The 27,584-nt window shown below is 45.2% G+C and overlaps 1 protein-coding gene across 4 annotated transcripts in view; it reads right to left on the reverse strand.

The window, feature by feature from the left end:
- kynu (kynureninase) overlaps window positions 1–27,584 on the reverse strand; it is a 283,739-nt gene that overhangs the window by 250,209 nt on the left and 5,946 nt on the right. Inside the window, exons 2-3 of one of the 4 annotated variants that reach the window (XM_068035003.1) lie at window positions 9,321–9,466; window positions 9,101–9,176 (exon numbers count right to left, since the gene is read on the reverse strand). The gene's annotated coding sequence lies outside the window, so the exon portion shown is untranslated. The other 3 variants (XM_068035006.1, XM_068035005.1, XM_068035007.1) reach the window with 3 other exon arrangements.

A 27,584-nucleotide genomic window follows, 5' to 3' on the forward strand; every position in this document is an offset into this window, starting at 1 on the left:
GAGTGGATGAGTTGGCGGGCGCGGGAAAAACATTGGGTATATCGAAGGGAATAAAAGTTTGACCTTAACTAACAGTGTGTTAGGTACCTGTGACGAGGATAGAGGAAGATATTATGTTGGGGCAGTGTTTCATATTCCCCGACATAGGAGTAATTTGACCTACCCTTTAAAGAGAGTCCATAACGTGGGCAAGTACCAGGAGGGTATTTGGATATCTTTAAGTAACCCACCATCTCATGCCATTGTAATGGATGGTGTTGAGAAAGAGGTTGATTTGTCAAAATGTCATCAAGAGGGGAATCACTGGGCCTGTCCAGAAGAGACAACGAGACAGAAACTTACAAATTGCAGGCTCAGCACCTATGAAAATTGTTCATTATCCATTTTGCCTGTAAACAACCAGACCTTTTTACAATATGCCCTTGTGGGGCAAACGTATTACATAGCCACGGCTGCTATGAACTACAACAAGGGATGGAAACAGTGCCCTCTGGGGGGTCACAATGTAGCCATTCACAATGTAACCTCGGACTTGGTTGTTGGTGGACAAGTACTGCCTAAGCCAATAACGAGGATAGTGATAAAAGGAGAATCTTACGATCCAATGTACTGATACAGATCAAGGAGGTACGGGAATATATTGCCACTGAATTACCACCCATCCCACACCTAACAGCGGATTGGGCACAAATAGCAGAAGAGGCAAAGGAGATAATTCATCAATGGAATAAACACACAAACAATTCGAACTCATGCGGACAAGGCAAATGAACTGTTGCATGACCCAGGGTTTTGGAGTAAGTTTTGGAATTGGGGATCTAATGTTCAAATGCATCCATGGGTCAGAATTGTATCACATATTGCTATCATAGTGATTCTATGTGTGCTAATAATTGATATACTCAATGACTATCAGCTTAGAGGGTGGAAAAATGAAATTTTGCGAAGATTGGATGATGGCGCTATAATGAAACAAAAGGAACGGTTATCAATATAAACAAAAACTGAAAAAACCAACTATATATACTAAGTTTTATAACGTATCTTTTTATATGCAACAGTATTGCACACTCATTGGGGGACAATGACGTTCTCAGAAATGGTTCACAGAGAAGGGAAACTTGATGATCCTAAGATAAGTTGGAGTTGCATGCTTTTGTCTAACAGTGTCTTAGCCTTATTCGTACATTGTATAACAATGTGAATAAAGTAAATTGATAGTTAAAGAAAGGACTGAGTTTCTTCCTCTTTGTACTAAGCCAGTAACTGTAGCTGTGGATTAAGCTGGAGGGTGGCTCTCTTGCAACCAGATATCCCAAACACCCAGCCTGAGCCTGAATTAAGAGGACTTCAGTCCCACGTGATGGCCAGGATCAAGTGGGTAAAGGGAATAAAGAGGACAAGGGGAGTTGACTCCGCACCACGGTTTACATCTCTTTCATTAATTCTTTTCTTTTAAGAAAAAGAGATTGTTTTGTATCCAAGACAAATTGTAACACATTGAAGTCTGAAATGTGACAGGCACATGCAAGATAGATTTAAGAACTCTACCACAGCTATTATCAACTATGAAATTATCAAAATGCTATGTAGTTAAAAACATATTCCAAATTGTCCTCTAGTCGCAATAAAGTAGTCAATTTTGACTTGCACTGAAGCTGTCTTAGCAACACATGTGGAAGAAATTGCATAAGTTCAATTTGGATATACCATCCTACAGATGAGACATTAAACAGAGACCTCATCTGTCCTGCCAGGTGGATGTAAAAGATACCATAGCACCATTTCAAAGAAGAGCAGGGGAGTTATTCCTGGTCTCCTGGCCAATCTTTATCCCTCAATCAATATCACCAAAAATGATTTAGGATCTATATTATTCATGCATATGTATACATGTATATCCATAATACCACATCAATCAGCACTGCACGACAGTCTGCGTACCAAACACACAATGGGGGCAATTTATGAAAGTGACCGGGGTCACGGCTGCTGGCTGGAGAGCCCGTGAGAGACCCGTGCTGCCTCCTCTGGGAAGGCCCGCCAGAATTACATGCCAATCAAGCAGTTAAGGAATCACTGGCAGGCCTTTCACAGGATCATGACCCCGGAGGACGGAAGTCCCGCCCACCAAGAGGTGCAGGGAGGGGGTCGCAGAAGAGGTGGGGGTGGGAGGTGGGAGGGTGGAAAACAGTGTCGGTGGCAATGGCAAGCCAATGGGTCTCAGGGAGCCCCCCTTTCCCGATGCCAGGCCACTCAATCAGGCACTGAAAGCCTTTGAACAAGGGACCTCCCCTCAGGAGCTGGCAAGCAACCCACACAGGTTTGCATGTCCTGCTCCCTGTATGGCAACAGGCCCGCCTGCCACTGGGTTAGTACCAGTGGTGGCTGGAAGATGCCCTTAGTTGGGCATTCATAGCTCCTTATTGGCCTCAATTGGCAGCAGGGCAGGAAAACCATCCACAGGCCTTCCTGCCACCATCCCGCCCGATTAAATGCCCTCCTGCCTCCAAACACGCCATGGGGGAACAGCATAAAATCCAGCCCCTTATATCATTCTTCTGCATGTGTAGAGATGTGTAAAATGTAAGAGATGCAAAGCTCCAGTATCTGTTAAAAAGCATGATTATTTTGGAGCTGTGGGTACCACAAAACATAATATAGTGGCAGCAAAGTATTTGTGAGTCGAATGCAAACCCTATGAGTGAAGTAAATGCTGAATGTTTTTTTAACGAGATGGCTGCTGCCGCAACAATCAACGCACTGTTCCAGCCTATGATGAATGTGGAGGTCGACAATATTGTAGAAGCATTCAAAAAAAGTTTAAACAAAAGTGCAAATTGACATTGAGAAGATGAGAAAGGTATGTAGGGGTCTTTTACTGTCTTCACCTGGTCTTATTTTAACAGGGTTTAATTTTTAAACAGAATGTTGTGAGCTCCCCCTTTTTTCTGAATCCTTGTTCAGAGCTTTCCAATTATAAGGCAAAGAAATGAGCACACCAGGTTTTCTTAGGTTTAAAGAAGTGAAATGAATTAAAAACTTAAACTCTAATTCAGTTAACGTCTACGGATATACAACACGCCCAAGCTAGCATGCACACGCAATACACATATGCAAATAGGGACAGAAAAGGGAAGAAAAATATGTTCATATGTCGTCAATGGTTTCTGAAGCTGGTGAGAGTGAGATAAGAGCAGACAGGAGAGAGGTCTTTTCTAGTCCAGGGGCAAACAGCTTTCTGAGTTTCTTTCAGAAAGTTCAAATTCAAAAAACTCCGTCAGTTAGTCATGTGACCAAATTGCTGTGACGACATCTGTGTATTGGGGAAGAAAGGACTGGGTCCCTTGTTCCAAAACTGCCCTCTTTTCTTCCCAGCCAAAATTTAAGTTTTAATGTTCATGTGTCAAAATAATGTGTGCCTCTGTCTTGGCAGGTGGGAGCCTGCACGACAACATTCAGTAGTTTTCTGAAAGGCACTACTGAAGAAGCAAAGGTCAGCTACATCCTTTTGTGGACAGTACAGAAAGGATTAGATCTTTTCAATAGCTGGGAAACGAGCGAGGATGACAGTAAAAACACAGACAAGATTCGTGACAAATTCAACACATATCTTCAGCCAAAGTCAATCTATCGCATCCACCGTGATGAATTTCAGAGCCTGAGACAGGAACCAAGTGAACCTGTTGACAATTTCTGAATGAGATTGAGAAATGTAGCCAGCAAGTGTAAATTCAAGAACACAGAATAAAAGGCTGGTAGATCAGCTCATTTGGGCCTCTGCACATCCTCTTGCACAGGGGATAAGCTTATATCACAGGCTGTAGACACTGCCAGAGTACATGAGCCACAAGTAGTCAGATGAAGATGCTGACTACCCAAAGGGCTAGCCTTCAGTTACGTCAAGGAAAAGGAAGCAGGGTTGATGCAGTGAAACAGCAATAAAGGAGAGAAGATGTGCAAGAGATGTGGACGACTACATGTCCCGCATACAAATCAAACTGTTCTTTTGGGCCTCCTTATCTCGAGAGACAATGGATACGCGCCTGGAGGTGGTCAGTGGTTTGTGAAGCAGCGCCTGGAGTGGCTATAAAGGCCAATTCTGGAGTGACAGGCTCTTCCACAGGTGCTGCAGAGAAATTTGTTTGTTGGGGCTGTTGCACAGTTGGCTCTCCCCTTGCGCCTCTGTCTTTTTTCCTGCCAACTACTAAGTCTCTTCGACTCGCCACAATTTAGCCCTGTCTTTATGGCTGCCCGCCAGCTCTGGCGAATGCTGGCAACTGACTCCCACGACTTGTGATCAATGTCACACGATTTCATGTCGCGTTTGCAGACGTCTTTATAACGGAGACATGGACGGCCGGTGGGTCTGATACCAGTGGCGAGCTCGCTGTACAATGTGTCTTTGGGGATCCTGCCATCTTCCATGCGGCTCACATGGCCAAGCCATCTCAAGCGCCGCTGACTCAGTAGTGTGTATAAGCTGGGGGTGTTGGCCGCTTCAAGGACTTCTGTGTTGGAGATATAGTCCTGCCACCTGATGCCAAGTATTCTCCGAAGGCAGCGAAGATGGAATGAATTGAGACGTTGCTCTTGGCTGGCATACGTTGTCCAGGCCTCGCTGCCGTAGAGCAAGGTACTGAGGACACAGGCCTGGTACACTCGGACTTTTGTGTTCCGTGTCAGTGCGCCATTTTCCCACACTCTCTTGGCCAGTCTGGACATAGCAGTGGAAGCCTTACCCATGCGCTTGTTGATTTCTGCATCTAGAGACAGGTTACTGGTGATAGTTGAGCCTAGGTAGGTGAACTCTTGAACCACTTCCAGAGCGTGGTCGCCAATATTGATGGATGGAGCATTTCTGACATCCTGCCCCATGATGTTCGTTTTCTTGAGGCTGATGGTTAGGCCAAATTCATTGCAGGCAGACGCAAACCTGTCGATGAGACTCTGCAGGCATTCTTCAGTGTGAGATGTTAAAGCAGCATCGTCAGCAAAGAGGAGTTCTCTGATGAGGACTTTCCGTACTTTGGACTTCGCTCTTAGACGGGCAAGGTTGAACAACCTGCCCCCTGATCTTGTGTGGAGGAAAATTCCTTCTTCAGAGGATTTGAACGCATGTGAAAGCAGCAGGGAGAAGAAAATCCCAAAAAGTGTGGGTGCGAGAACACAGCCCTGTTTCACACCACTCAGGATAGGAAAGGGCTCTGATGAGGAGCCACCATGTTGAATTGTGCCTTTCATATTGTCATGGAATGAGGTGATGATACTTAGTAGCTTTGGTGGACATCCGATCTTTTCTAGTAGTCTGAAGAGACCACGTCTGCTGACGAGGTCAAAGGCTTTGGTGAGATCAATGAAAGCAATGTAGAGGGGCATCTGTTGTTCACGGCATTTCTCCTGTATCTGACGAAGGGAGAACAGCATGTCAATAGTCGATCTCTCTGCACGAAAGCCACACTGTGCCTCAGGGTAGACGCGCTCGGCCAGCTTCTGGAGCCTGTTCAGAGCGACTCGAGCAAAGACTTTCCCCACTATGCTGAGCAGGGAGATTCCACGGTAGTTGTTGCAGTCACCGCGGTCACCTTTGTTTTTATAGAGGGTGATGATGTTGGCATCGCGCATGTCCTGGGGTACTGCTCCCTCGTCCCAGCACAGGCATAGCAGTTCATGTAGTGCTGAGAGTATAGCAGGCTTGGCACTCTTGATTATTTCAGGGGTAATGCTGTCCTTCCCAGGGGCTTTTCCGCTGGCTAGGGAATCAATGGCATCACTGAGTTCCGATTTGGTTGGCTGTATGTCCAGCTCATCCATGACTGGTAGAGGCTGGGCTGCATTGAGGGCAGTCTCAGTGACAGCATTCTCCCTGGAGTACAGTTCTAGGTAGTGCTCAACCCAGCGGTCCATCTGTTTGCGTTGGTCAGTGATTATGTCCCCCGATTTAGATTTGAGGGGGGTGATCTTCTTGATGGTTGGCCCAAGAGCTCTCTTCATGCCATCATACATTCCTCTGATGTTTCCGGTGTCTGAGGCCAGCTGAATATGACTGCATAGGTGTTGCCAGTAGTCGTTTGCGCAACGCCTAGCTGTTCTTTGTGCAGTACTTCTGGCTGCTTTAAGTGCTGCGGATGTTAAATCGCTGGGGGCTTTCTTGTAGTTCAAAAGTGCAATGCGCTTAGCGGCTATGACAGGTTCCAGCTCTTCATTATGAGATTGAAACCAGTCTGCATTTCTCTTCGCACTTTTGCCGTAGGTGGTCAAAGCTGACTCATAGATGGCGTCTCTGATGTGGGCCCACTTGGTCTCAGCATCCCCTGTGGGAGTGTTTTGAAGGGCTGTTACAAGTGAATTTAGAAATTTTTGTAACAGCTGTGGGAGAGAAATTCTGCTCGTGTTGATGCGCGGATGGCCCTTCTGCTTGGAATGATGCAACTTCTTTGGTCTGAGTCTAACCTTGCTGCACACCAGGGAGTGGTCGGTGTCGCAGTCCGCACTGTGGAAGCTGCGTGTGATTTGAACACTGTTTAAGGCGGCTCGCCTTGTGACAATAAAGGAGAGAAGATGTGCAAGAGATGTGGACGACTACATGTCCCGCATACAAATCAAACTGTAGAGCTTATGGAAACCCCAATTCCTGGGAAAAGATGTGCAGGAAAAAGTAGATGGCAGAGGAATTACCAGAAGCAGAGCAACAGGGCAAATGAGAAATAAGAGAAACCAAAACATCTATACCCTGGTAGATGACAGGGAGTTTGAGGATACAATAGACATAGGAACCATAAACCAACATGAAAGTTCCCAGAGAAAAAAAATTCAGTCATACGGACCAGGAAGAAGGTGAGAAGTAAGCCCACAACTATAAACCTGAAGCTGAATCTTGATACTGGAGCACAGACAATACCAGAAGATCTTTCCTGAAAATTTGGTTACGCAAAGAAAGATGTTCACAGAATCGTTACAGTGCGGAAGGAGCCCAATCGGCCCATCGTGAACGCACTAGCTCTCCGAAAGAGCAATTCCCTCAGTTCCATTCCCCTGCACGTTCTTCCTTTTCATCTAACTGTCCAATTCCCTTTTGAATGCTTCAATTGTTCTCAGGCAGCGCATTTCAGATCCTAATCACTTGCTGTGTGAAACAATTTTTCCTCGTGTCACTTTTGCTTCTCTTACCAAATACTTTAAATCTGTGCCCTCTCGTTCTCGATCCTTTCACGAGTAGGAACAGTTTCTCTCGATCTACTCTGTCCAGACCCCTCATGATTTTGAATACCTCTATATTCTAAAACCAAGCAACATCATGCTAATGACATCTGGGGGGCAGGGGGGTGGAGTAGAACGAAGTTCAGCATGATTGAAGCCTGCGAGACAGAGTGCTTAACTCGGGAATTTGGTACAGCGAGGGAGGAGGTGTTATTCTGGTCTTTTACAGAGCAAGGAGTGATCCAAGAGAGGGAGCCGGAGACAGTGAGACCCCAGAGCTGAAGCCCAGGAGCGCTAATTAGGTAAGTACATAGGTGATTTTTTCCTTTCTAAACTGGGACAATAGTTTAAACTGGTACTGGGGAGATACAAGTATTGTATTGAATTTGTAACTTAACTTGTTAACATAATTACAAAGTATCAGTGATATTTTTAAACTTGAAACCTAATTAATTAAATAAAACACAATAAAGATGACAGATTATTTGATGTGTTGCAGCTGTAGCATGTGGGAGCTGGTGGACACCAGTGTGACCCACAGTAACCACATCTGCAGTAAGTGGGCTGTATTTTATGGGACCCCCGAGACAGGGTCAGAAGCGAGGGGGGGGGGTTGCCTATAGAATAGCAACAGGAAGCGGGGGAGGGTGGTGGTATGGAGGATCCGTCACATCAGAATTTAGTCTGGGGCAGGATAGGCCAATGGCAAAAAAAAAAGAGAGGGGGAAGTGGGGGAAGTGGGGCCCTCTGCAGGCCCCCCCCCCCCCCCCCCCCCCCTTTTGATGCTGGGTCCCTTTTTGAGGCATTAGATTAAATATAAGAGATTCAAGATCCAGTAACTGCATTAAAAAGTGTGATTATGTCAGAGCTCTGGGAACCACATGAAAGAGGCCCACTACCCGAACTGAACCTGATGGGACCCGATGACGTGTCGGGTTCGGGTCGGGTCGGGTCGGGTCGGGCCCATCTTCAGGGTATGGTGGTCGGGCCGAGTCCAGGTCGGGTCAGATGGGGGTTGGGCTGGACACACACGGTAAGTGCTCTGCTGCTAAGTATTTGAAACAAAAAACAAACTTACCTGAGCTGGGAGTCCGGGACAAAACTGACTCTGCGCAGTGAGCGAGTGATGTCACTATGAAGTCATCGCACATGCGCTGCAGCTTCGTTGCGATTCCGAGTCCGAAGATAAGCAAAGGGATGGTTGGGTCGAGGCGGGGCGGGGCGGGTTCAGGTCGGGTCGGGCTCAGGGCCAAATGGGAGGGATTCTGGCTGGGTCGGGTTCTTTTTTCCACCCCCCCCTCTACCACAAGATATTCTCTGGTCATGATCACGTTGCTGTTTGTGGGTGCTTGCTGTGCGCAAATTGGCCAGCTGCACGTCCTATAATCCAGTACTTCAAAAGTACTTCATTGGCTGTAAAGCGCTCTGAGATGTCCTGTGATCATGAGCGGCTCCATGAAAATGCAAATCTTTGTACCATTTGATCCGGTTTAAAAGAAAACCAGTAAAATACAGCATAAAGCAAAAGACATAAGATCCTGAAAATCTCTAGTTTTAGAAACTGACGTTGCAGCTCGAAAATGCGACCACTTTTTTGTTATTTACAACTCCGAAATGTTTAAATGGTTTGTCCACTCCAAATTGATAACTCGAACCTATGGCAATAATTAACTCAAAGGACTGCGTTCTCCTCTTTTTACCTTTCTAGGCAATATGGAAATATCCAACTCTTGCAAAACAGTTTCAACTCCATAAAAGTTTTTAATAAGTGGATGTCTAAGTACTTTTACAATATAAAACAATTGCAGGCTAATCGTCCCACTCCCGATAAAAACAGTAAGCAGGTAATAAAAAAAACACCCATAATTCCAAAACGAAATTAACTTTGAATCTCTCTCACCGCGTTACGAAGAAGTTATCAGTCCACAACTCAATTTCTCTCCAACAGCATGAACCAAGTCTATAGGCAGCTACCACTAAGAGTAAAACAAAACAAGAGAATTACCTCTAAAATAAAAGCAAAATACTGCGGATGCTGGAACTACTCAGCTTCTCTTTTCACAGATGCTGCCAGACCTGCTGAGTGGTTCCAGCATTTCTTGTTTTTATAAGAGAATTACCTCAGTGGTGAGAGATACACACGCTCCTTGTTAACCTTGAACTCTTCCAGAATCTGACATGCGCTGACATTGTCGATCACGGTTTAGTACAGCCAATCCCCAGCTAAACACGAAGATAAAAGCAAAATACTGCGGATGCTGGAAATCTGAAACAAAAACAAGAAATGCTGGAATCACTCAGCAGGTCTGGCAGCATCTGTGGAAAGAGAAGCAGAGTTAACGTTTCGGGTCAGTGACCCTTCTTCGGATAGCTAAACACTATCGTCTACATCCTGAGAGCTCTCAGATCAAGGTGACATGGAATTTCAGATATCAGATAAAAAGGGGAAAGTTCAAAAAAACAGCTTTATTTTGTTTTAAGTAAGAGCATTTGAGAAAAGAACTTGTGGCTGAAAGATTAGAGGGAAAGTCTCCAAATAATTCAATCCCAACAGATTGACCCAGAGTTTACTGTCAGCAGCGAACCGTGGGCTCGAATTAAACCTCGTTCAGAAATCCGCCAATCTTTCTGGCGAGACGAGAATTTCACCTCGATCAGCGTGTAGTGGCAGTGCAACAGATTGGGACATTCTTCACTGGGCATTCCTGCATGGAGCAGCAGTGAAGCCATCAAGCTGTCCAATCTGCCAATCACATTGAGGATTTTCATGGATAACCAGCCGGGAAACAAAAAGCAGTAAAATAAAATCACCTTTAAAAATGTGGTCATAGAGCAGATTAAAGATTGGGACATACACATGGGGTGAAGGTAGAAGATAAAATATTTTGAAAGAAACCTAAAAAAAATAAAAACTTTTCTTTAAAAAAATTACTAATTAATTGCACTCCACAATTATAAAATTATCTTTTCGCAGAATCGCCGAATGTTAACAGCACAGAAGGAGGCCATTCGGCCCATTGTGTCCATGCCAGTGCAGGGCTAGTTCTACTGTCCATCAAATGTTATTAATCATATTGCCATTAAAAACCAGTTACATCTGACTGAACAAGGTATAACTTTTTAAGAGGTTTCAAATAGTGATGAGGAAGTGGGAACGTTGAAGTTCTCACTGATTTAATAAAATAATAAGGTAATAATAGTAGGGGATTTCAACTTCCCCAATATTAACTGGGATGGTCTTAGTGCAAAAGGCTTAAAAGGGCCAGAATTCTTAAAATGCATACAAGAGAGCTTTTTGAGCCAGTATGTAGAAAGTCCAACAAGAGAAGGGGCAGTACTGGACCTAATCCTAGGGAATGAAGCCAGTCAAGAGGTAGAAGTGACAGTGGGGGATCATTTTGGGGATAGTGACCATAACTCTGTAAGATTTCAGGTAGTTATGGAAAAGGACAAAGATGGACCAGAAATAAAGGTACTGAATTGGGGGAAGGCCAATTTCAATATGATAAAACAGGATCTGGCCAAAGTGGACTGGGAGCAGCTACTTGTAGGAAAGTCTGCATCACATCAGTGGGAGTCATTCAAAGAGGAAATAGTGAGAGTCCAGAGCCAACATGTACATCTTAAGGTGAAGGATAGGACTAACAGGCCCAGGGAACCCTGGATGTCAAGGGATATAGAGCATTGGATCCGGGGGAAAAAGGAGGCTCACCGCAGATCCCAAGCACTGAAAACAGCGGAGGCACTAGAGGAGTATAGAAAGTGTAGAGTGGCACTTAAAAAAGTAATTAGGAGAGCAAAGAGGGGACATGAAAAAACACTGGCGGGCAAGATAAAGGAAAATCCCAAGGCGCTTTATAAGAATATTAAGGGTAAGAGGATAACCAGGGAAAGACTAGGGCCCATCAGGGACCAACGTGGCAATCTTTGTGTGGAGCCGGAGGACATAGGTGAGGTTTTAAATGATTACTTTTCATCTGTGTTCGCTATGAAGAAGGACGATGTAGGTGTAGAGATCAGGGAGGGGGATTGTGATATACTTGTACATATTAGCATTGAAAGGGAGGAAATATTAGATGTTTTAGTGGGCTTAAAAGTGGTTAAATCCTCAGGCCCAGATGAGATGTATCCCAGGCTGTTACGTGAGGCAAGGGAGGAGATAGCAGGGGCTTTGACACAAATTTTCAAATCCTCTCTGTCCACAGGAGAGGTACCAGAGGACTGGAAGACAGCTAATGTGGTACAATTATTCAAGAAGGGTAGTAGGGATAAACCAGGTAATTACATGTGGTGAGTCTAACATCAGTGGTTGGGAAAATATTGGAAAAAATTCTGGGGGACAGGATTAATCTCCATTTGGAGAGGCAGGGATTAATCAAGGATAGTCAACATGGCTTTGTTAGGGGGAGATCATGTCTAACTAACTTGATTGAATTTTTCGAGGAGGTGACTAGATGTGTAGATGTGGGTAAAGCAGTTGATGTAGTATACATGGATTTCAGTAAGGCTTTTGATAAGGTCCCGCATGGGAGATTGGTTAAGAAGCTAAGAGCCCAAGGGATCCAGGGCAATTTGGCAAATTGGATCCAAAATTGGCTGAGTGGCAAGAGGAAGAGAGTAATGGTCGAGGGCTGTTTTTGCGATTGGAAGCCTGTGACCAGTGGTGTACCACAGGGATCGGTGCTGGGACCCTTGCCGTTTGTAGTGTACATTGATGATTTAGACGTGAATATAGGAAGTATGATCAGTAAGTTCGCAGATGACACGAAAATTGGTGGTGTTGTAAATATTGAGGAGGAAATCCTTAGATTACAGGATGATATAGATGGGCTGGTAAGATGGGCAGAGCAGTGGCAAATGGAATTTAATCCTGAAAAGTGTGAGGTAATGCACATTGGGAGGACTAACAAGGCAAGGGAATACACAATGGATGGTAGGACCCTAGGAAGTACAGAAAGTCAGAGGGACCTGGGTGTACTTGTCCATAGATCACTGAAGGCAGCAGCACAGTAGATAAGGTGGTTAGGAAGGCATATGGGATACTTGCCTTTATTAGCCGTGGCATAGAATATAAGAGCAGGGAGATGTAGATGTATGATGGAGATGTATAAAATGCTAGTTAGGCCACAGCTGGAGTACTGTGTACAGTTCTGGGCACCACACTAGGAAGGATGTGATTGCACTGAAGAGGGTGCAGAGGAGATTCACCAGGATGTTGCCTAGGCTGGAGCATTTCAGCTATGAAGAGAGACTGAAAAGGCTAGGGTTGTTTTCCTTGGAGCAGAGAAGGCTGAAGGGAGATATGATTGAGGTGTACAAGATTATGAGGGGCATTGATAGGTGAAATAGGAAAAAACTTTTTCACTTAGTGGAGGGGTCAAGAACCAGGGGGCATAGATTCAGGGTAAGGGGCAGGAGGTTTAGGGGAGATTTGAGGAAACATTGTTTCACCCGAAGGGTGGTTGGAATCTGGAACACACTGCCTGAAGAGGTGGTGGAGGCGGGAACCCTCACAACATTTAAGAAGTATTTAGATGAGCACTTGAAACACCATAGCATACAGGGTTACGGGCCAAGTGCTGGAATATGGGATTAGAATAGTTGGGTGCTGTATGGCCAGCACAGACACTAAGGGCCTGTTTCTGTGCTGTATAACTCTATGACTCTATGATTTCAATAGCCCGGATTTTGCGGGTGGCAGAGTCAGGTGGAGGGGCGGGTATCAGGCAATGGGGGTTAAACTGGCTGCAACTTCAGGATATCCAGGCATGTGCAGATTAGCATGGAAATTCTGAAGTTGCAAACTCTCCGTCAGCCACTGGCAATCCATGCTGACCTGGTCCACTGGGAAAGAGGTCTTGTTCCAGGAGGCTGCACATGTCAGCAGTGGCCTGCCATGAGAGCCTGAGCCCTCTGAGGCGCTGGTGCTCAGACATGCCAAGAGAGCTGATCCTCTGCCTGTAGACCCTGTGTTGGGGGTCTCGCTTCCTTCTAGCTGGATCTCAGTGGCCAGCCCCTCTCCCCTGTCAAGGGGCATGTGGCTGAGAAGAAGACAGCTGGTGTTGCTGCTGGTGTGGCTCCTGCTGCTGCTGTAGCAGTTGGCAATTTAAGGTACCTGCCCTTGACCCTCAGAAGAGGTGGATGGTGGAGTTGCATAAGTTGCTCCCATGCTGCTCTGAAGGCTGGCAATAAGGAAGTGCAGCTGAAGGTGGGTGAAGTGCTGGGCAGGTGAAGTGCGTTCCAAGCAGCTGGAAATCACCTGTCAAGCAGCGACAGCACTCTCTGACAGGAGGAGTACTTTGAACAGCAGCATCTTATCTGGCCATGACTTTTGCTCTTCTGCATGTCTGATCAAAGCCTTCCCAGCTTATCAGTTTCACTGAGGATGTTCTTCTCGCTGTGCATTCTCCTCCAATCTGCCAGGTTACAGACACAGGGTTCAACTCCTGCGCTGGGAAAGAGAGAATTCTGCGCAAAATCACTTCTAATTGCCTTCTTAAATACTTTAGTTAGCTTCCTACTTCAGCCATGCGGGTTTCCCACTGCATTCCCAACCTGCTCCTGGGAAAGCCAGAAGGGAGCAGGATCATGTCAGGATCCCGACCAATAATCATTTTCTGCAATTTTCTCGCTCCCCCTGCGCCACGCCCACCCCCCCCCCCCCACCCCCCCCCCCCCCCCCCCACACCCAACCCCCTCACCAAGCTCACCTCTATCGGTCTGGGGAAATTCCACCCATGGAGTCAGCTTCCACATGTATGCTGGCGACATCCAGCTTTACCTTTTTACCACCTCTCTTGACCGCTTTTTTTTATTCTTTCATGGGATGTGGGTGTCACTGGCAAGGCCAGCATTTGTTGCCCATCCCTAATTGCCCTTGGCAACTGAGTGGCTTGCTAGGCCATTTCAGAGGACAGTTAAAAGTCAACCACATTGCTGTGGGTCTGGAGTCACATATAGGCCAAATCAGGTAAGGACATTCGTGAACCAGATGTGTTTTTACGACAATGGATGGCAGTTTCATGGCACCATTCCTGAGACTAGCTTTCAATTCCAGATTTATTAATTAATTGCATTTATTCACTGCCTCTACGTTGTCAGAATGCTAGTGTGACATCTATGTTGGATGAGTTGCAATTTCTTCCAATTAAGCATTGAAAAGATCATGTCCATCATTTTCTCTCCCCCACTACAAACTTTGGATTTTGCTACTGATAGCATTCCTCTCCCTGGCCACTGTCTCAGGTTGAACCAAATGTTCATAATCTCAGCATCTTATTCAACATCTAGCTGAGCGTCTGAATCCAAATTATTGCCATCACAAAGACCATCTATTTTCACCTCTGTGACATTGCTTTAGCTCATCTGCTGCTGAAATCCTCTTCCATGCCTTTATCACTTTCAGATTTGAATAGGCAGCCTTCCATCCACCATACTTTGTAAACTTCAAATCTTCACTGCCTGTAGCCCCACTCATCTCCATCTCCTTCTACTGTTTTAAGTGTGTCCTTCAAACCCACCTTTGAAAAAGCTTTTGTTCACCCCTCCTAATATTTCCTTTGACTGAATGTTCATTTTCATCTGTGAAGGATTTTGGAATGCTATATATTTAAAGTGCCATATAAATGAAAGTCCCTGTGCTTGTTCACTGTCATCCCAAGGTTTCAAGGCAACATTTATCTCCTGAATTAAACTTTAATGGGTCAGAATTAGCTGTTCAAGGGCATCTAATAGTGCCTGCCATTATTTAGACTTGGTCCTGCACTCTTCAGCACAAAACGTTTCTGCCCACAAAGTTGCAGAAAGTGCGAGCTGGTACTGGCGCAGAGAGAAAAACGAAATGGAATCCAGAATCTAAGTGAAGAGGGCAACCAACGGGATCTCTCATAATAAAAGCAACATTCTGTGGATGCTGGAAATCTGAAATAAAAACAGAAAATGTCGGATATACTCAACAGGTCAGGCAGCATCTGTGGAGGGGGAAAGCAGAATTAATGTTTCAGGTCTGACCTTTCATCAGAACTGGCAAAGATTAGAAAAGTATTAGATTTTAAGCAAATAAGGGGGGCGGGTGGTGGTGGGTTAGAGAACAAAAGAAAAGGTGTGTAATAGGGAAGAGGGCAGGAGACATTAAATAACAAAGATGTCATGGGACAGAAGCAAAATGGTTGTGGTGAAAGATAAAGCATTAGTCCGGAGAGAGTGTTAACGGCAGAATAATGAGCAGCTCTGCCCAAAAGCACAACATGAAAAATCAAGTTCAAGGCAGGCACATGGTTAAAAATAAAATAAAATAATTTAAAAACAAAAACTAAAATAACATAAATAAAATAAAATAAGGCCAGTCATGTTTTGAAATTGTTGAACTCAAATGTTGAGTCCAGAAGGCTGCAGTGTGCGTAATCAAAAGATGAGGTGCTGCTCGTCGAGGTTGTGTTGATGTTCACTGTAACACTGCAGCAGGCCATGGACAGAAGTGTGGACATGAGAGGAGGGTGGTGAGTTGAAATGGCAAGCAACCGGAAGCTCGGGCTTATGCTTTCAGACTGAGCAGAGTTGTTCCACAAAGCGGTCATTCAATCTACATTTGGTCTCCCCAGTGTAGAGGCAACCACATTGTGGGCAGCAAATACAGTATACTAAATTGACGGAAGTACAAGTAAATCACTGCTTCACCTTGAAGCAGTGTTTGGGGCTGTAAGAGGTTCTGCTCCCATACCCCTTTCTACAGTTCTTGGACTTTGGGAATTACAAGAACAAAATTGCACATGACACAAGGTTAGACTGAACCACAAATTTGTTTATTTAAAAAAAACACAAAAACCCTCCTAACAGCCTGTTACAAAGACCTGTAAACTAATTTAAAGGACACTGCATGACACCTTGATTGGTTAATTCAATTTAAATCCCTCCGCGATTTAACCTCGGCGCACACCCAAACACTCAAGTCCCCATGACTTATAAAATAAGCCTTTTCAAAAAAAAACACAGGCAAAACCCCACGTTTCTGCCCCAAATTCACTCAATTCAAAAGCCAAACCCTCCCAGGATTTGGTTGCTACACTCTCGGCCCCAAATATCCGTTGGATTTGGCTGATAACTTACAATCCTCCGTGAAGTTGGACCTTCCGGTGAGTATTTGTAGGTCCACGAGCCAGGTTGACCATTCCTGATCCTCATTCTTGACTGCAGCCCCCACAGTACAAACCCTTTCAAGATTTGACTGAAAAACTTACAATCACCCACACGGCTGGTCATTACCAATGTTGATTGTAGGCCAGGACCTGAGATGACCAGTCCCCAACTTCCTCACATAACTACAGTGCCAAACCCTTCGATCTTGTCCTTCTTATGATGATCCTTATCGAAATATCATGAACACAACTCCTGAAGACATCCTGCTGGATGGTCAGCACTTAGCACCTTTTAATCTCTTTCCTCTGTTACCTGCCTGGTCCAGACAGATCCATTTAGCACTGATGTGATTTCCCTGACCGTGAACAATGAACTCCCCCAAGGTGAGGTAATCCAGGCTCCAAAGCTAATATCCATGAAAGCGGTTTCTCTCCTGTCTTGACAGGAGTGAATGCTGTGCTCTGGGGCCAGTTAGTTGTAACAATGGCCTCCCCAATCACTTAACATGATGGCAGTCATGCTGTGTCACTGTTATAATAATGTCCAAAATTCCTGTCCTTTAACAGTATCAGTTCTGTTGTGATGTTGTGATGTTTGAAAATTGACTCATCAGAATGCAGCCTGCCTCTGTGTGCTTTGTGTTGAGGTTTGGCTCTTATTCACAGTACTAGTGTCTGTGGGGGTTGAGGTTCCTTCCCCATACTCCATAAAGTCCAGTTTTAAAGTCCAGTTGGTGGGGGGGAGGAATTACAATCCCACAGGATCTTGGAGGATGAGCAAAGAGGAAGTATTACACCTCCTGCGATTGGATGGGAAGGTGCCCTGGGAAGGGGACGAGGTGACAGAGGTGATGGAGGAGTGGACCTGGGTGTCGCGGAGGGAATCATCCTTTTGGAATGCTGACAGGGGAGGAGAAGGGAAGATGTGTTTGGTGGTGGCATCACACTGGAGGTGGCAGAAATGGCAGAGGATGATCCTTTGGATATGGAGACTGGTGGGGTGGAAAGTGAGGACAAATGGAACCCTGTCGTGGTTCTGGGCGGGAGGGGAAGGGATGATGGCAGAAGTGTGAGCAATGGTTTGGACACGGTTGAGGGCCTTGTCAACCACAGTAAAGGGGAATCATCGGTTGAGGAAATAGGAAGACATATCAGAAGCGCTGTTGTGCAAGGTAGCTTCGGAACCGAAGAAGCTTCACTGACCTGAAACGTTAACTCTGCTTCTCTTTTCACAGATGCTGCCAGACCTGCTGAGTGGTTCCAGCATTTCTTGTTTTTATTATATGATTAATGTACTCTGTTTTAATGAATGGAAATAAACAAGAATCTTTCCTTTGTGTGTAAAATTAAAGTCTTTTTATTAAAATGCTAATGTAAACCAATGGGAGTTTAGCAAAGGAATTTTTCTTTAACTTCATAGATGGTGGAAATATATCCACAGAGTTGTCTCTCCCTCCCATTTTATATTTTATTTTCCTCTCCTTTAGGTTATCTCAAATGACATTCATACATGTTCTTCCCTGCAGACCTCTGAAACTTGTAGGGTAAATCTTGACTTTGTGCATTGGTGTAAAATTTAATTAAATGGAGATACAAATTTGGAGATGTGTAAACTGGGCTGACTCGCTTTCATCCATTTTACATTGTCACACAAAGTCAAGATCTACCCCATTGTGTTGTAACTGCTTACAGAGCGGTGTGTGAGAAAGCCCAGGTGCTTGTTCTCTGATGAAGGGTTAAACCTGAAATGTTAATTATTCTCTCTACAGATGCTGAGAGGAGATGGATGGATGATTGAAATAATTCTTACATCACACGTGGAAGGATATGAGAGAATATAAAGTGGAACATAAAGTGATGAGTGTTTTCAGCATTTCCTATTTTTGTTTCAAATTTCCGGCATTTGCAGTTATTCTCTGATTTCCCTTACCTACCTGTGGAGAAGCACTTGGTTTTCATTTAGTGTCTCCCGTTGATCAGTCTGATAAAATTCTAAAAGTTCTCAGTGGGAGAGTTCTGGTGTGAAGCTGCCCCTATAACTTTATCTTTCACTTTACAATCTCTAAAATCTTTTTTTTTCACGTGCAATAATTATTTCAATGATCTCTCCATCTCCTGTCTTATCTATTAAGCAACAGGTCATTCTTTCTGTTTTGTCTTTATTCCTATTAAGGACTGTGGGCGGGTTCCTGATGTTGCTGGCCCAATCAGAGGGTTGGCAGCTCTAGTGCCTTGGCAGCTCCACCAAGAGTGGCGGGCGCTATTACGGCAGATCATGGAGGTGCTCTCGGAGGCATAGATTTAAATTAAAATTTCAGAGACCAATAGGCCACTCATAGCAGAGGGGAAACGTTTCTGTGTGGTTCATTTGGAATGTGGGTGCAGCCTTCTTTGCCCGCAGCCCTGTCATTGGGGCACGGAGCCTCTGACTACAATGGTCCCCCAGCCTGCAACAGGAAGAGCGCCTCCACTGAGCTGGTAGCCTCGCCATGTGATGGGAGGGCCACTCTGCCGCTGGCAAAATGCCAATGAAGCCACAAAATTTCCCCTTATTGCAGCCTTGACTATGTTAATTGGCTGCCCGCCTCCATGGAGTGGGCAGTTAATCAGCTTTCCAGGTTGTCCCGGGTAAGTTCCCAGGTGGCGGGAATGCAATAGGGAGACATCCCAATGCAGCTCCCTACTATTTTTCTGGCTCCCCCTTCCTCCAAGTTTAGGGCTGGGAAAATTCAGCCCACTATGTAACTATAGTACTTTCAATCTTTGCTTCATTTGCACGTGTTTCTTTCAATGCCATCTAATAACAATGCCAATACCTAATCATATATATTATGGTTTATAGGCAGAAGTTCTGGAGACTAGGGACTGTCCAGATTGGCTGCACTAATTTACTGCAGTGCCACACATTCTTGAGTTGCAAACTGAATTGAAAGCTTTTCTACTGAACAGCTGTAAACTTAGTTTATCATGATTTCTATATGACCAATATACAACATTCTCAGTTTTGGTTCATTTCCTCATACAGACCATCTTCCCTTGAACTGCTACAGATGCCCCATTAGACAGAAACCCTTTTCCTGACACCACCCATTTAGCCACACATCGTATATTTGTATATTCCTATCCTTCCCTATTCTGGCACATGGTTGTGGGAGTAAACTGGAGATTAACACCCTTAAAGTCCTCCTCCTAAACCTGCTTCCTAATCTCCTAAAATCCTATTCCAGGATTTTAGGTCTGCACTATAATCTTGGCTCCCATGTGGATCATGATGACTGTCAACTTCCCTCACACCTGCCTTTTGCACCCCACCACCCCCCACCCCCCCAATAACCTTTTATAGTCTTTAGAAAATGTCTCTTGCCCTAGCATGTGAGAGATAACAAAGTATTTGGGACTCTAACTCTAGTCTGCAAGCACTGGTGTCCACCTCTCTATCAAGTCTCTTATTATTTCTGCATTCCTATCTAATCTCCCCATCCCATTCATCCATTTGATGATCCTGCACAAAGTCCTTATCCTCCCCACAGGAAGCCACTGGTTCAAACTTGTTATGGAGTGTAACTTGTTCCTAGCATTCTTGCTTGAGTCTGTCCCTCCTCACTTTCCCGAACTTGTCCATCCTCCAATGACGAGTCCTCCTTTTACCACTGCCAGCTCACTAAATTATAGTGGGTGACAACCCTCTGAAACTGTTGCTCGAGGAACTTTGTTCCCTTGCTGAAGTGTCGAATTGCTCAAACTCAAGTAATTTCATTTGAAAACACTTCCCCCAGATATATTTGTCTAAGTTAACAATGGCTACTTAAAACTCCTCCATTTCGCAGGAACTCAATATCACAATCCCTTCCTGTGCTGCCATTCTTTCTTGAAAAGTTAATTACATTTATATTCTTATCCACTTAAATTTCAAATAAACTACTCAGCTCCTCCTTTCCCATTCATTCTGAATTTCCACTCTTGTCAAATTCCTCTTATGGAAACACTTTTTTTTTAAAATGCTTTCATATTCTTTAATTCATATGCTTCACCTCACCTTTACACTTAGTACTGTTGCAAACCTTAAACCCACAACTCACAGTTCACACACACTGGCAGCTATTTAACCATGACAGCGACTTTACCCAAACATATTGCAGGACACTCACTTACATACTTCCCTTTTTCTTGCCGCAGAATAACAGCAGAAAACAGCAAAGAACTGGAGGAGTAAAGGTATGCCCACATGTTTTATTCGCAATGGAGGATACATCATCGGCACAATGTTGAGCACCTCTTTCGTCGCTTCACCTCCGGGCTCGCTTCTTTGACCAGGAGTCCTCCCCCCGACCAGCAGACCCATTTACCTGTCTCCAGCATTCTCCCTCCACCTGGACTGCTCCCTCTGGCCTTTTACCCACTCTTGATCTTTTCATTGAAAACTGTCAGCGAGTCATCGGCCGTCTCAATTTCTCTGCTCCCATCATTCCTTCTAACCTGTCTCCCTCTGAACTTGCTGCACTCCGTTCTCTCAGGTCAAACCCCAACATTGTGATCAAACCTGCCGACAAGGGTGGTGCTATTGTTGTCTGACGTACCAACCTCTACCTTGCAGAGGCTGAGCGCCAACTCTCAGACATTTCTTCCTACCTCCCCCTGGACCATGATCCCACCATCAAAGATTAAGCCACTGTCCATAGGACTGTCACTGACTCATCTCCTCTGGAGATCTTCACTCTCCAGCTTCCAACCTCATAGTCCCGCAACCCTAGACAGCCCGCTTCTATCTCCTTCCTAAAATCCACAAACAGGACTGTCCTGGCAGACCCATCGTTTTAGCCTGTTCCTGCCTCACTGAACTTATTTCTTCCTATCTTGACTCTATCTTTTCTCCCCCCTGGCCCAGTCTCTTCCCACTTACTTCTGTGACTCTTCTGACGCCCAATGTCATTTTGACAATTTCCAGTTTCCTGGCTCTAACCGCCTCCTCTTCACTATGGACGTCCAATCTCTCTGCACCTCCATCCTCGACCAGGATGGTTTGAGGGCTCTCCACTTCTTCTGTCAATAGAGGCCCAAACAGTCCCCATCCACCGCCACCCTCCTCTGCCTGGATGAACTTGTTCTCACATTGAACAACTTCTCCTTCAACTCCACTCACCTTCTTCAAGGAAAAGGCGTTGCTATGGGTACCCGCATGGGCCCTAGTTATGCCTGTCTTTTTGTGGGATATGTTGAACATTCTTTGTTCCAGGCCTACTCAGGCCCCCTCCCCAACTCTTTTTCCAGTACATTGATGAATGTATCAGTGCTGTTTCCTGCTCTCGCCCAGAACTGGAAAACTTTATCAACTTTGCTTCCAATTTCGACCCTTCTCTCAGCTTTTACATGGTCCATCTCCAACACTTCCCTTCCTTTCCTCGACTTCACTGTCTCCATCTCTGGGGATAGACTGTCTACTAATATTCATTATATGCCCACTGACTCCCACAGCTACCTCGACTACACTTCTTCACAGCCTGCCTCCTGTAAGGACTTCATTCCATTCTCCCAGTTTCTCCGTTTCCGCATCTGCTCTGGTGATGCTACCTTCCACAACAGCGCTTCTGATATGTCTTCCTTTTTCCTCAACCGAGGATTCCCCCCCACTATGGTTGACAGGGCCCTCAACCGTGTCCGGCCCATTTCCCGCACCTCTACCCTCACCCCTTCCCCTTCCTCCCACAACCGTGACAGGGTTCTCTTTGTCCTCACTTTCCACCCAACCAGACTCCACATCCAAAGAATCATCCTCCATTTCCGTCACCTCCAGCGTGATGCCACTACCAAAAGCATCTTCCCTTCCCCTCCCCGGTAAGCATTCCGAAGGGATTGTTCCCTCCGTGACACCCTGGTCCACTCCTCCATTACCCCGACACCTTGTCCCCTTCCCATGCAATCGCAGGAGGTGTAAGACCTGCCCTTTTATCTCCTCTCTCCTCACTATCCAAGGTCCCAAACACTCCTTTCAGGTGAAGCAGCAATTTACTTGTACTTCTTTCAATTTAGTATACCGTATTCGCTGCTCATAATGCGGTCTCCTCGACATTGGGGAGACCAAATGCAGATTGGGTGACCGCATTGCAGAACACCTTCGCTAAGTCTGAAAACATCACCCCCAGATTCCGGTCTCTTGCCATTTCAAAACAACCCCCTGCCCAAAACCCCTGGGCTTGCTGCAGAGTTCCAGTGAACATCAATGCAAGCTCGACGAATGGCATCTCATTTCCCGATTAGGCACGTTCTAGCCTACCGGACTGAACATTAAGTTCAACAATTTCAGAGCATGGCTGGCCCACCTTTATTATTTTTAGTTTTATTTTTTATTTTTTTGAATTTTCTTTTATTTTGTTTCATCATTCATTTTTTACCATGTGCCTGTCCACTGTTTTTTCATGTTTGTGATTTTGGCCAGGGCTGTTCATTATTGTCATTTAACACCATCTCTGTACTAACAGTTTGTCTTTCACCATACTCTTTGCCTTTGCTCCATGACCTTCCGGTCAGTTATTCTCTGTGACCCTCTATCTATCAACACCTTCCCTTTTGTTATGTTTTGCCCCATCCCTGCTTTATTTGCTTAAAACCTATTCCATTTCTAACCTTTGCCAATTCTGATGAAAGGTCACTGACCTGAAACGTTAACTCTGCTTCTCAATCCACAGATGCTGCAAGACCTGCTGAGTATTGCCAACATTTTTTGTTTATATTTCAGATTTCCAACATCTGCAGTATTTTGCTTTTATTTTATTATATGGAGGAGACAGTGTTGGCCATCATGGGAAGGGGCATCATTGAGGCCATGGCCACTGCTGGGGTTAAAGGGACTGATGATGAAGATATTTGCACACCCAATCCTCCCGCCTCTCCCTCACCCAATAATTTCCTGACTCAGAAGCTACAGATGGTGTAAACACACACTTCTTACTTTCTCCTCTCCCCTCACAACAAACACAGGAACATAGGTGCAGGAGTAGGCCATTTAGTCTATCGAGCCTGCTCCGCCATTCAATATGATCATGGCTGATCATCCACTTCAATGCCTTTCTCTCAAACTATCCTCATACCCCTTATGTCATTTGTATTTAGAAATCTGTCAATCTCTGCTTTAAACATACTCAATGATTGAGCTTCTATAGCTCTCTGGGGTAGAGAATTCCAAAGATTCAGAACCCTCTGAGTAAAGAAATGTCTCCTCATATCTGTCCGAAGTGGCTTCCCCCTTATTTTGAAATTGTGTCCCCTGGTTCTAGACTCCCCAACTACCCTGTCTATCCCTTTAAGTATTTTGCAGGTTTCAATGAGATCACCTCTCTTTCTTCGAAACTGTAGAGAATGCAGGCCCAATTTCCCCAATCTCCCTTCATAGGACAGTCCTGCCATCTCAGGAACAAGTCTGGTGAACCTTCGTTGCACTCGTTCGATGGCAGTAATATCCTTCGTAGAAACATAGAAAATAGGAGCAGGAGTAGGACATTCAGCCCTTTGAGCCTGCTCCGCCATTCATTATGATCATGGCTGATCATCCAACTTAGGAACCTGTTCCCGCTTTCGCCCCATACCCTTTGATCCCTTTAGACCCAAGAGCTACATCTAAGTCCTTCTTGAAAACATACAATGTTTTGGCCTCAACTGCTTTCTGTGGTAGCGAATTCCACAGGCTCACCACGCTCTGGGTGAAGAAATTTCTCCTCATCTCAATCCTGAAAGGTTTAACCCGTATCCTTAGACTATGACCCCTGGTTCTGGACTCCCCCACCATCGGGAACATCCTTCCTGCATCTACACTGTCGTCAAAGAACAAAGAACAGTGCAGCACAGGAACAGGCCTTTCGGCCCTCCAAGCCTGCGCCGATCTTGATGCCTGTCTAAACTAAAACCTTCTGCACTTCCAGGGACCATATCCCTCTATTCCCTCTACTCGCTATTCATGTATTTGTCAAGATGCCTCTTAAACGTCACTATCGTACCTGCTTCCACCATCTCCCCCGGCAGCAAGTTCCAGGCACTCACCGCCCTCTGTGTAAAGAACTTGCCTCGCACATCCCCTCTAAACTTTGCCCCTCTCACCTTAAACCTATGTCCCCTAGGAACTGATTCTTCCACCCTGGGAAAAAGCTTCTGACTATCCACTCTGTCTATGCTGCTCATAACTTTGTAAACCTCTATCATGTCGCCCCTCCACCTCCGTCGTTCCAGTGAAAACAATCCGAGTTTATCCAACCTCTCCTCATAGCTAATGCCCTCCAGACCAGGCAACATCCTGGTAAACCTCTTCTGTACCCTCTCCAAAGCATCCACGTCCTTCTGGTAGTCTGGCGACCAGAATTGCACGCAATATTCTAAGTGTGGCCTAACTAAGGTTCTGCACAGCTGCAGCATGACTTGCCAATTTTTATACTCTATGCCCCGACCGATGAAGGCAAGCATGCCGTATGCCTTCTTGACTACCTTATCCACCTGCGTTGCCACTTTCAGTGACCTGTAGAGCTGTACGCCCAGATCTCTCTGCCTGTCAATACTCCTAAGGGTTCTGCCATTTATTATATACTTCCCAGCTGCATTAGACCTTCCAAAATGCATTACCTCACATTTGTCCGGATTAAACTCCATCTGCCATTTCTCCGCCCAAGTCTCCAACCGATCTATATCCTGCTGTATCCTCTGACAATCCTCATCACTGTCCGCAACTCCACCAACCTTTGTGTCGTCCGCAAACTTACTAATGAGACCAGCTACATTTTCCTCCAAATCATTCATATATACTACAAACAGCAAAGGTCCCAGCACTGATCCCTGCGGAACACCACTAGTCACATCCCTCCATTCAGAAAAGCACCCTTCCACTGCTACCCTCTGTCTTCTATGACTGAACTAGTTCTGTATGCATCTTGCCAGCTCACCTCTGATCCCATGTGACTTCACCTTTTGTACCAGTCTGCCATGAGGGACCTTGTCAAAGGCTTTACTGAAGTTCATATAGATAACATCCACTGCCCTTCCTTCATCAATCATCTTCGTCTCTTCCTCAAAAAACTCAATCAAATTAGTGAGACACGACCTCCCCTTCACAAAACCATGCTGCCTCTCGCGAATAAGTTCATTTGTTTCCAAATGGGAGTAAATACTGTCCCGAAGAATCCTCTCTAATAATTTCCCTACCACTGTTGTAAGGTTCACCGGCCTATAATTTCCTGGATTATCTTTGCTACCCTTCTTAAACAAAGGAACAATATTGGCTATTCTCCAGTCCTCTGGGACCTCACCTGTAGCCAATGAGGATGCAAAGATTTCTGTCAAGGATGCCAAGTTATGTTAGAATTTTATAGGTTTCTATGAGATCCCCCCTTACTCTTCTGAACTCCAGCGAATATAATTCTTACCGACTCAATCTCTCCTCATACGTCAATCCCGCCATCCTAGGAATCAGTCTGGTAAACCTTCGCTGCACTCCCTCTAAAACAAGAACATCCTTCCTCAGATAAGGAGAACAAAACTGTACACCTTATTCCAGGTGTGGCCTCACCAAGGCCCTGTATAATTACAGCAAGACATCCCTGCTTCTGTACTCGAATCCTCTCGCTCTGAAGGCCAACATACCATTTGCCTTTTTTTCCCATCTGTTGCACCTGCATGCTTACCTTCAGCGACTGGTGTAAGAGAACACCCAGGTCTCGCTGCATATTCCCCTCTCTTAGTTTATAGCCATTCAGATAATAATCTGCATTCCTGTTTTTGCTACTAAAGTGGTATACTTCACATTTATCCACATTATACTGCATCTGCCATGCATTAGCCCACTTACTCAACTTGTCCAAATCACCCTGAAGCCTCTCTGCATCCTCCTCACAACTCATCCTCCCACCCAGTTTTGTGTCCTCTGCAAATTTGGAGATATTACATTTAGTTCCCTCATCTAAATCATAAATATATAGTGTGAATAGCTGGGATCCTATCCCCGATCCCTGTGGTACCCCACCAGTCACTGCCTGCCATTTGGAAAAAGACCCATTTATCCCTACTCTTTGTTTCCTGTCTGCCAACCAATTTTCTATCCATCGCAATATACTACCCCCAATCCCATGCGCTTTAATTTTACACGCTAATCTCTTCTATGGGACTTTGTCGAAAGCCTTCTGAAAATCCAAATAAACCACATCCACTGGCTCCCCCTCATCAACTCCACTAGTTACATCCTCGAAGAATTCTAGTAGATTTGTCAAGCATGATTTCCCTTTTGTAAATCCATGCTGACTCTGCCTGATTCTACCACTGTTATCTAAGTGCATTGCTCTAAAATCTTTGATCATGGACTCTAGAATTTTCCTCACTACTGACGTCAGGCTGACCGGTCTATAATTTCCTGCTTTCTCTCCACCTCCAGTTTTAAATAGCAGGGTTATATTAGCTACCCTCCAATCTGTAGGAACTGTTCCGGAGTCTATAAAATCTTGGAAGATGACCACCAATGCATCCACTATTTCTCGGGCCACTTCGTTAAGTCCTCTGGGATGCATACCATCAGGCCCTGGGGATTTATCAGCCTTCAATCCCATCAATTTCCCCAATACCATTTCTCTATTAGTACTGATTTCCTTCACTTCCTCTCTCTCACTAAGTATTGTGTTCCCCAACATTTCTGGTATGATATTGTGTCCTCCTTTGTGAAGACAGAACCAAAGTATGCATTTAGTTGGTCAGCCATTTCTTTGTTCCCCATAATAAATTCCCCTGTTTCTGAATGTAAGGGACCTACATTTATCTTCACCAATCTTTTTCTCTTCACATACCTATAGAAACTTTTACAGTCAGTTTTTATGTTCCCCGCAAGCTTGTTCTCGTACTCTATTTTCTCCTTCTTAATCAATTCCGACATGAAATCGTGTGACATTGATCACAAGTCGTGGGAGTCAGTTGCCAGCATTCGCCAGAGCTGGCGGGCAGCCATAAAGACAGGACTAAATTGTGGCGAGTCGAAGAGACTTAGTAGTTGGCAGGAAAAAAGACAGAGGCGCAAGGGGAGAGCCAACTGTGCAACAGCCCCAACAAACAAATTTCTCTGCAGCACCTGTGGAAGAGCCTGTCACTCCAGAATTGGCCTTTATAGCCACTCCAGGCGCTGCTTCACAAACCACTGACCACCTCCAGGCGCATATCCATTGTCTCTCGAGATAAGGAGGCCCAAAAGAAAGAAATCAATTCCTTGGTTCTCCTTTGCTGAATTCTAAGCTG

This window comes from Heterodontus francisci, chromosome 7 (genome assembly GCF_036365525.1).
Source record: "Heterodontus francisci isolate sHetFra1 chromosome 7, sHetFra1.hap1, whole genome shotgun sequence".
In the NCBI taxonomy this organism is placed as follows: domain Eukaryota; kingdom Metazoa; phylum Chordata; class Chondrichthyes; order Heterodontiformes; family Heterodontidae; genus Heterodontus; species Heterodontus francisci.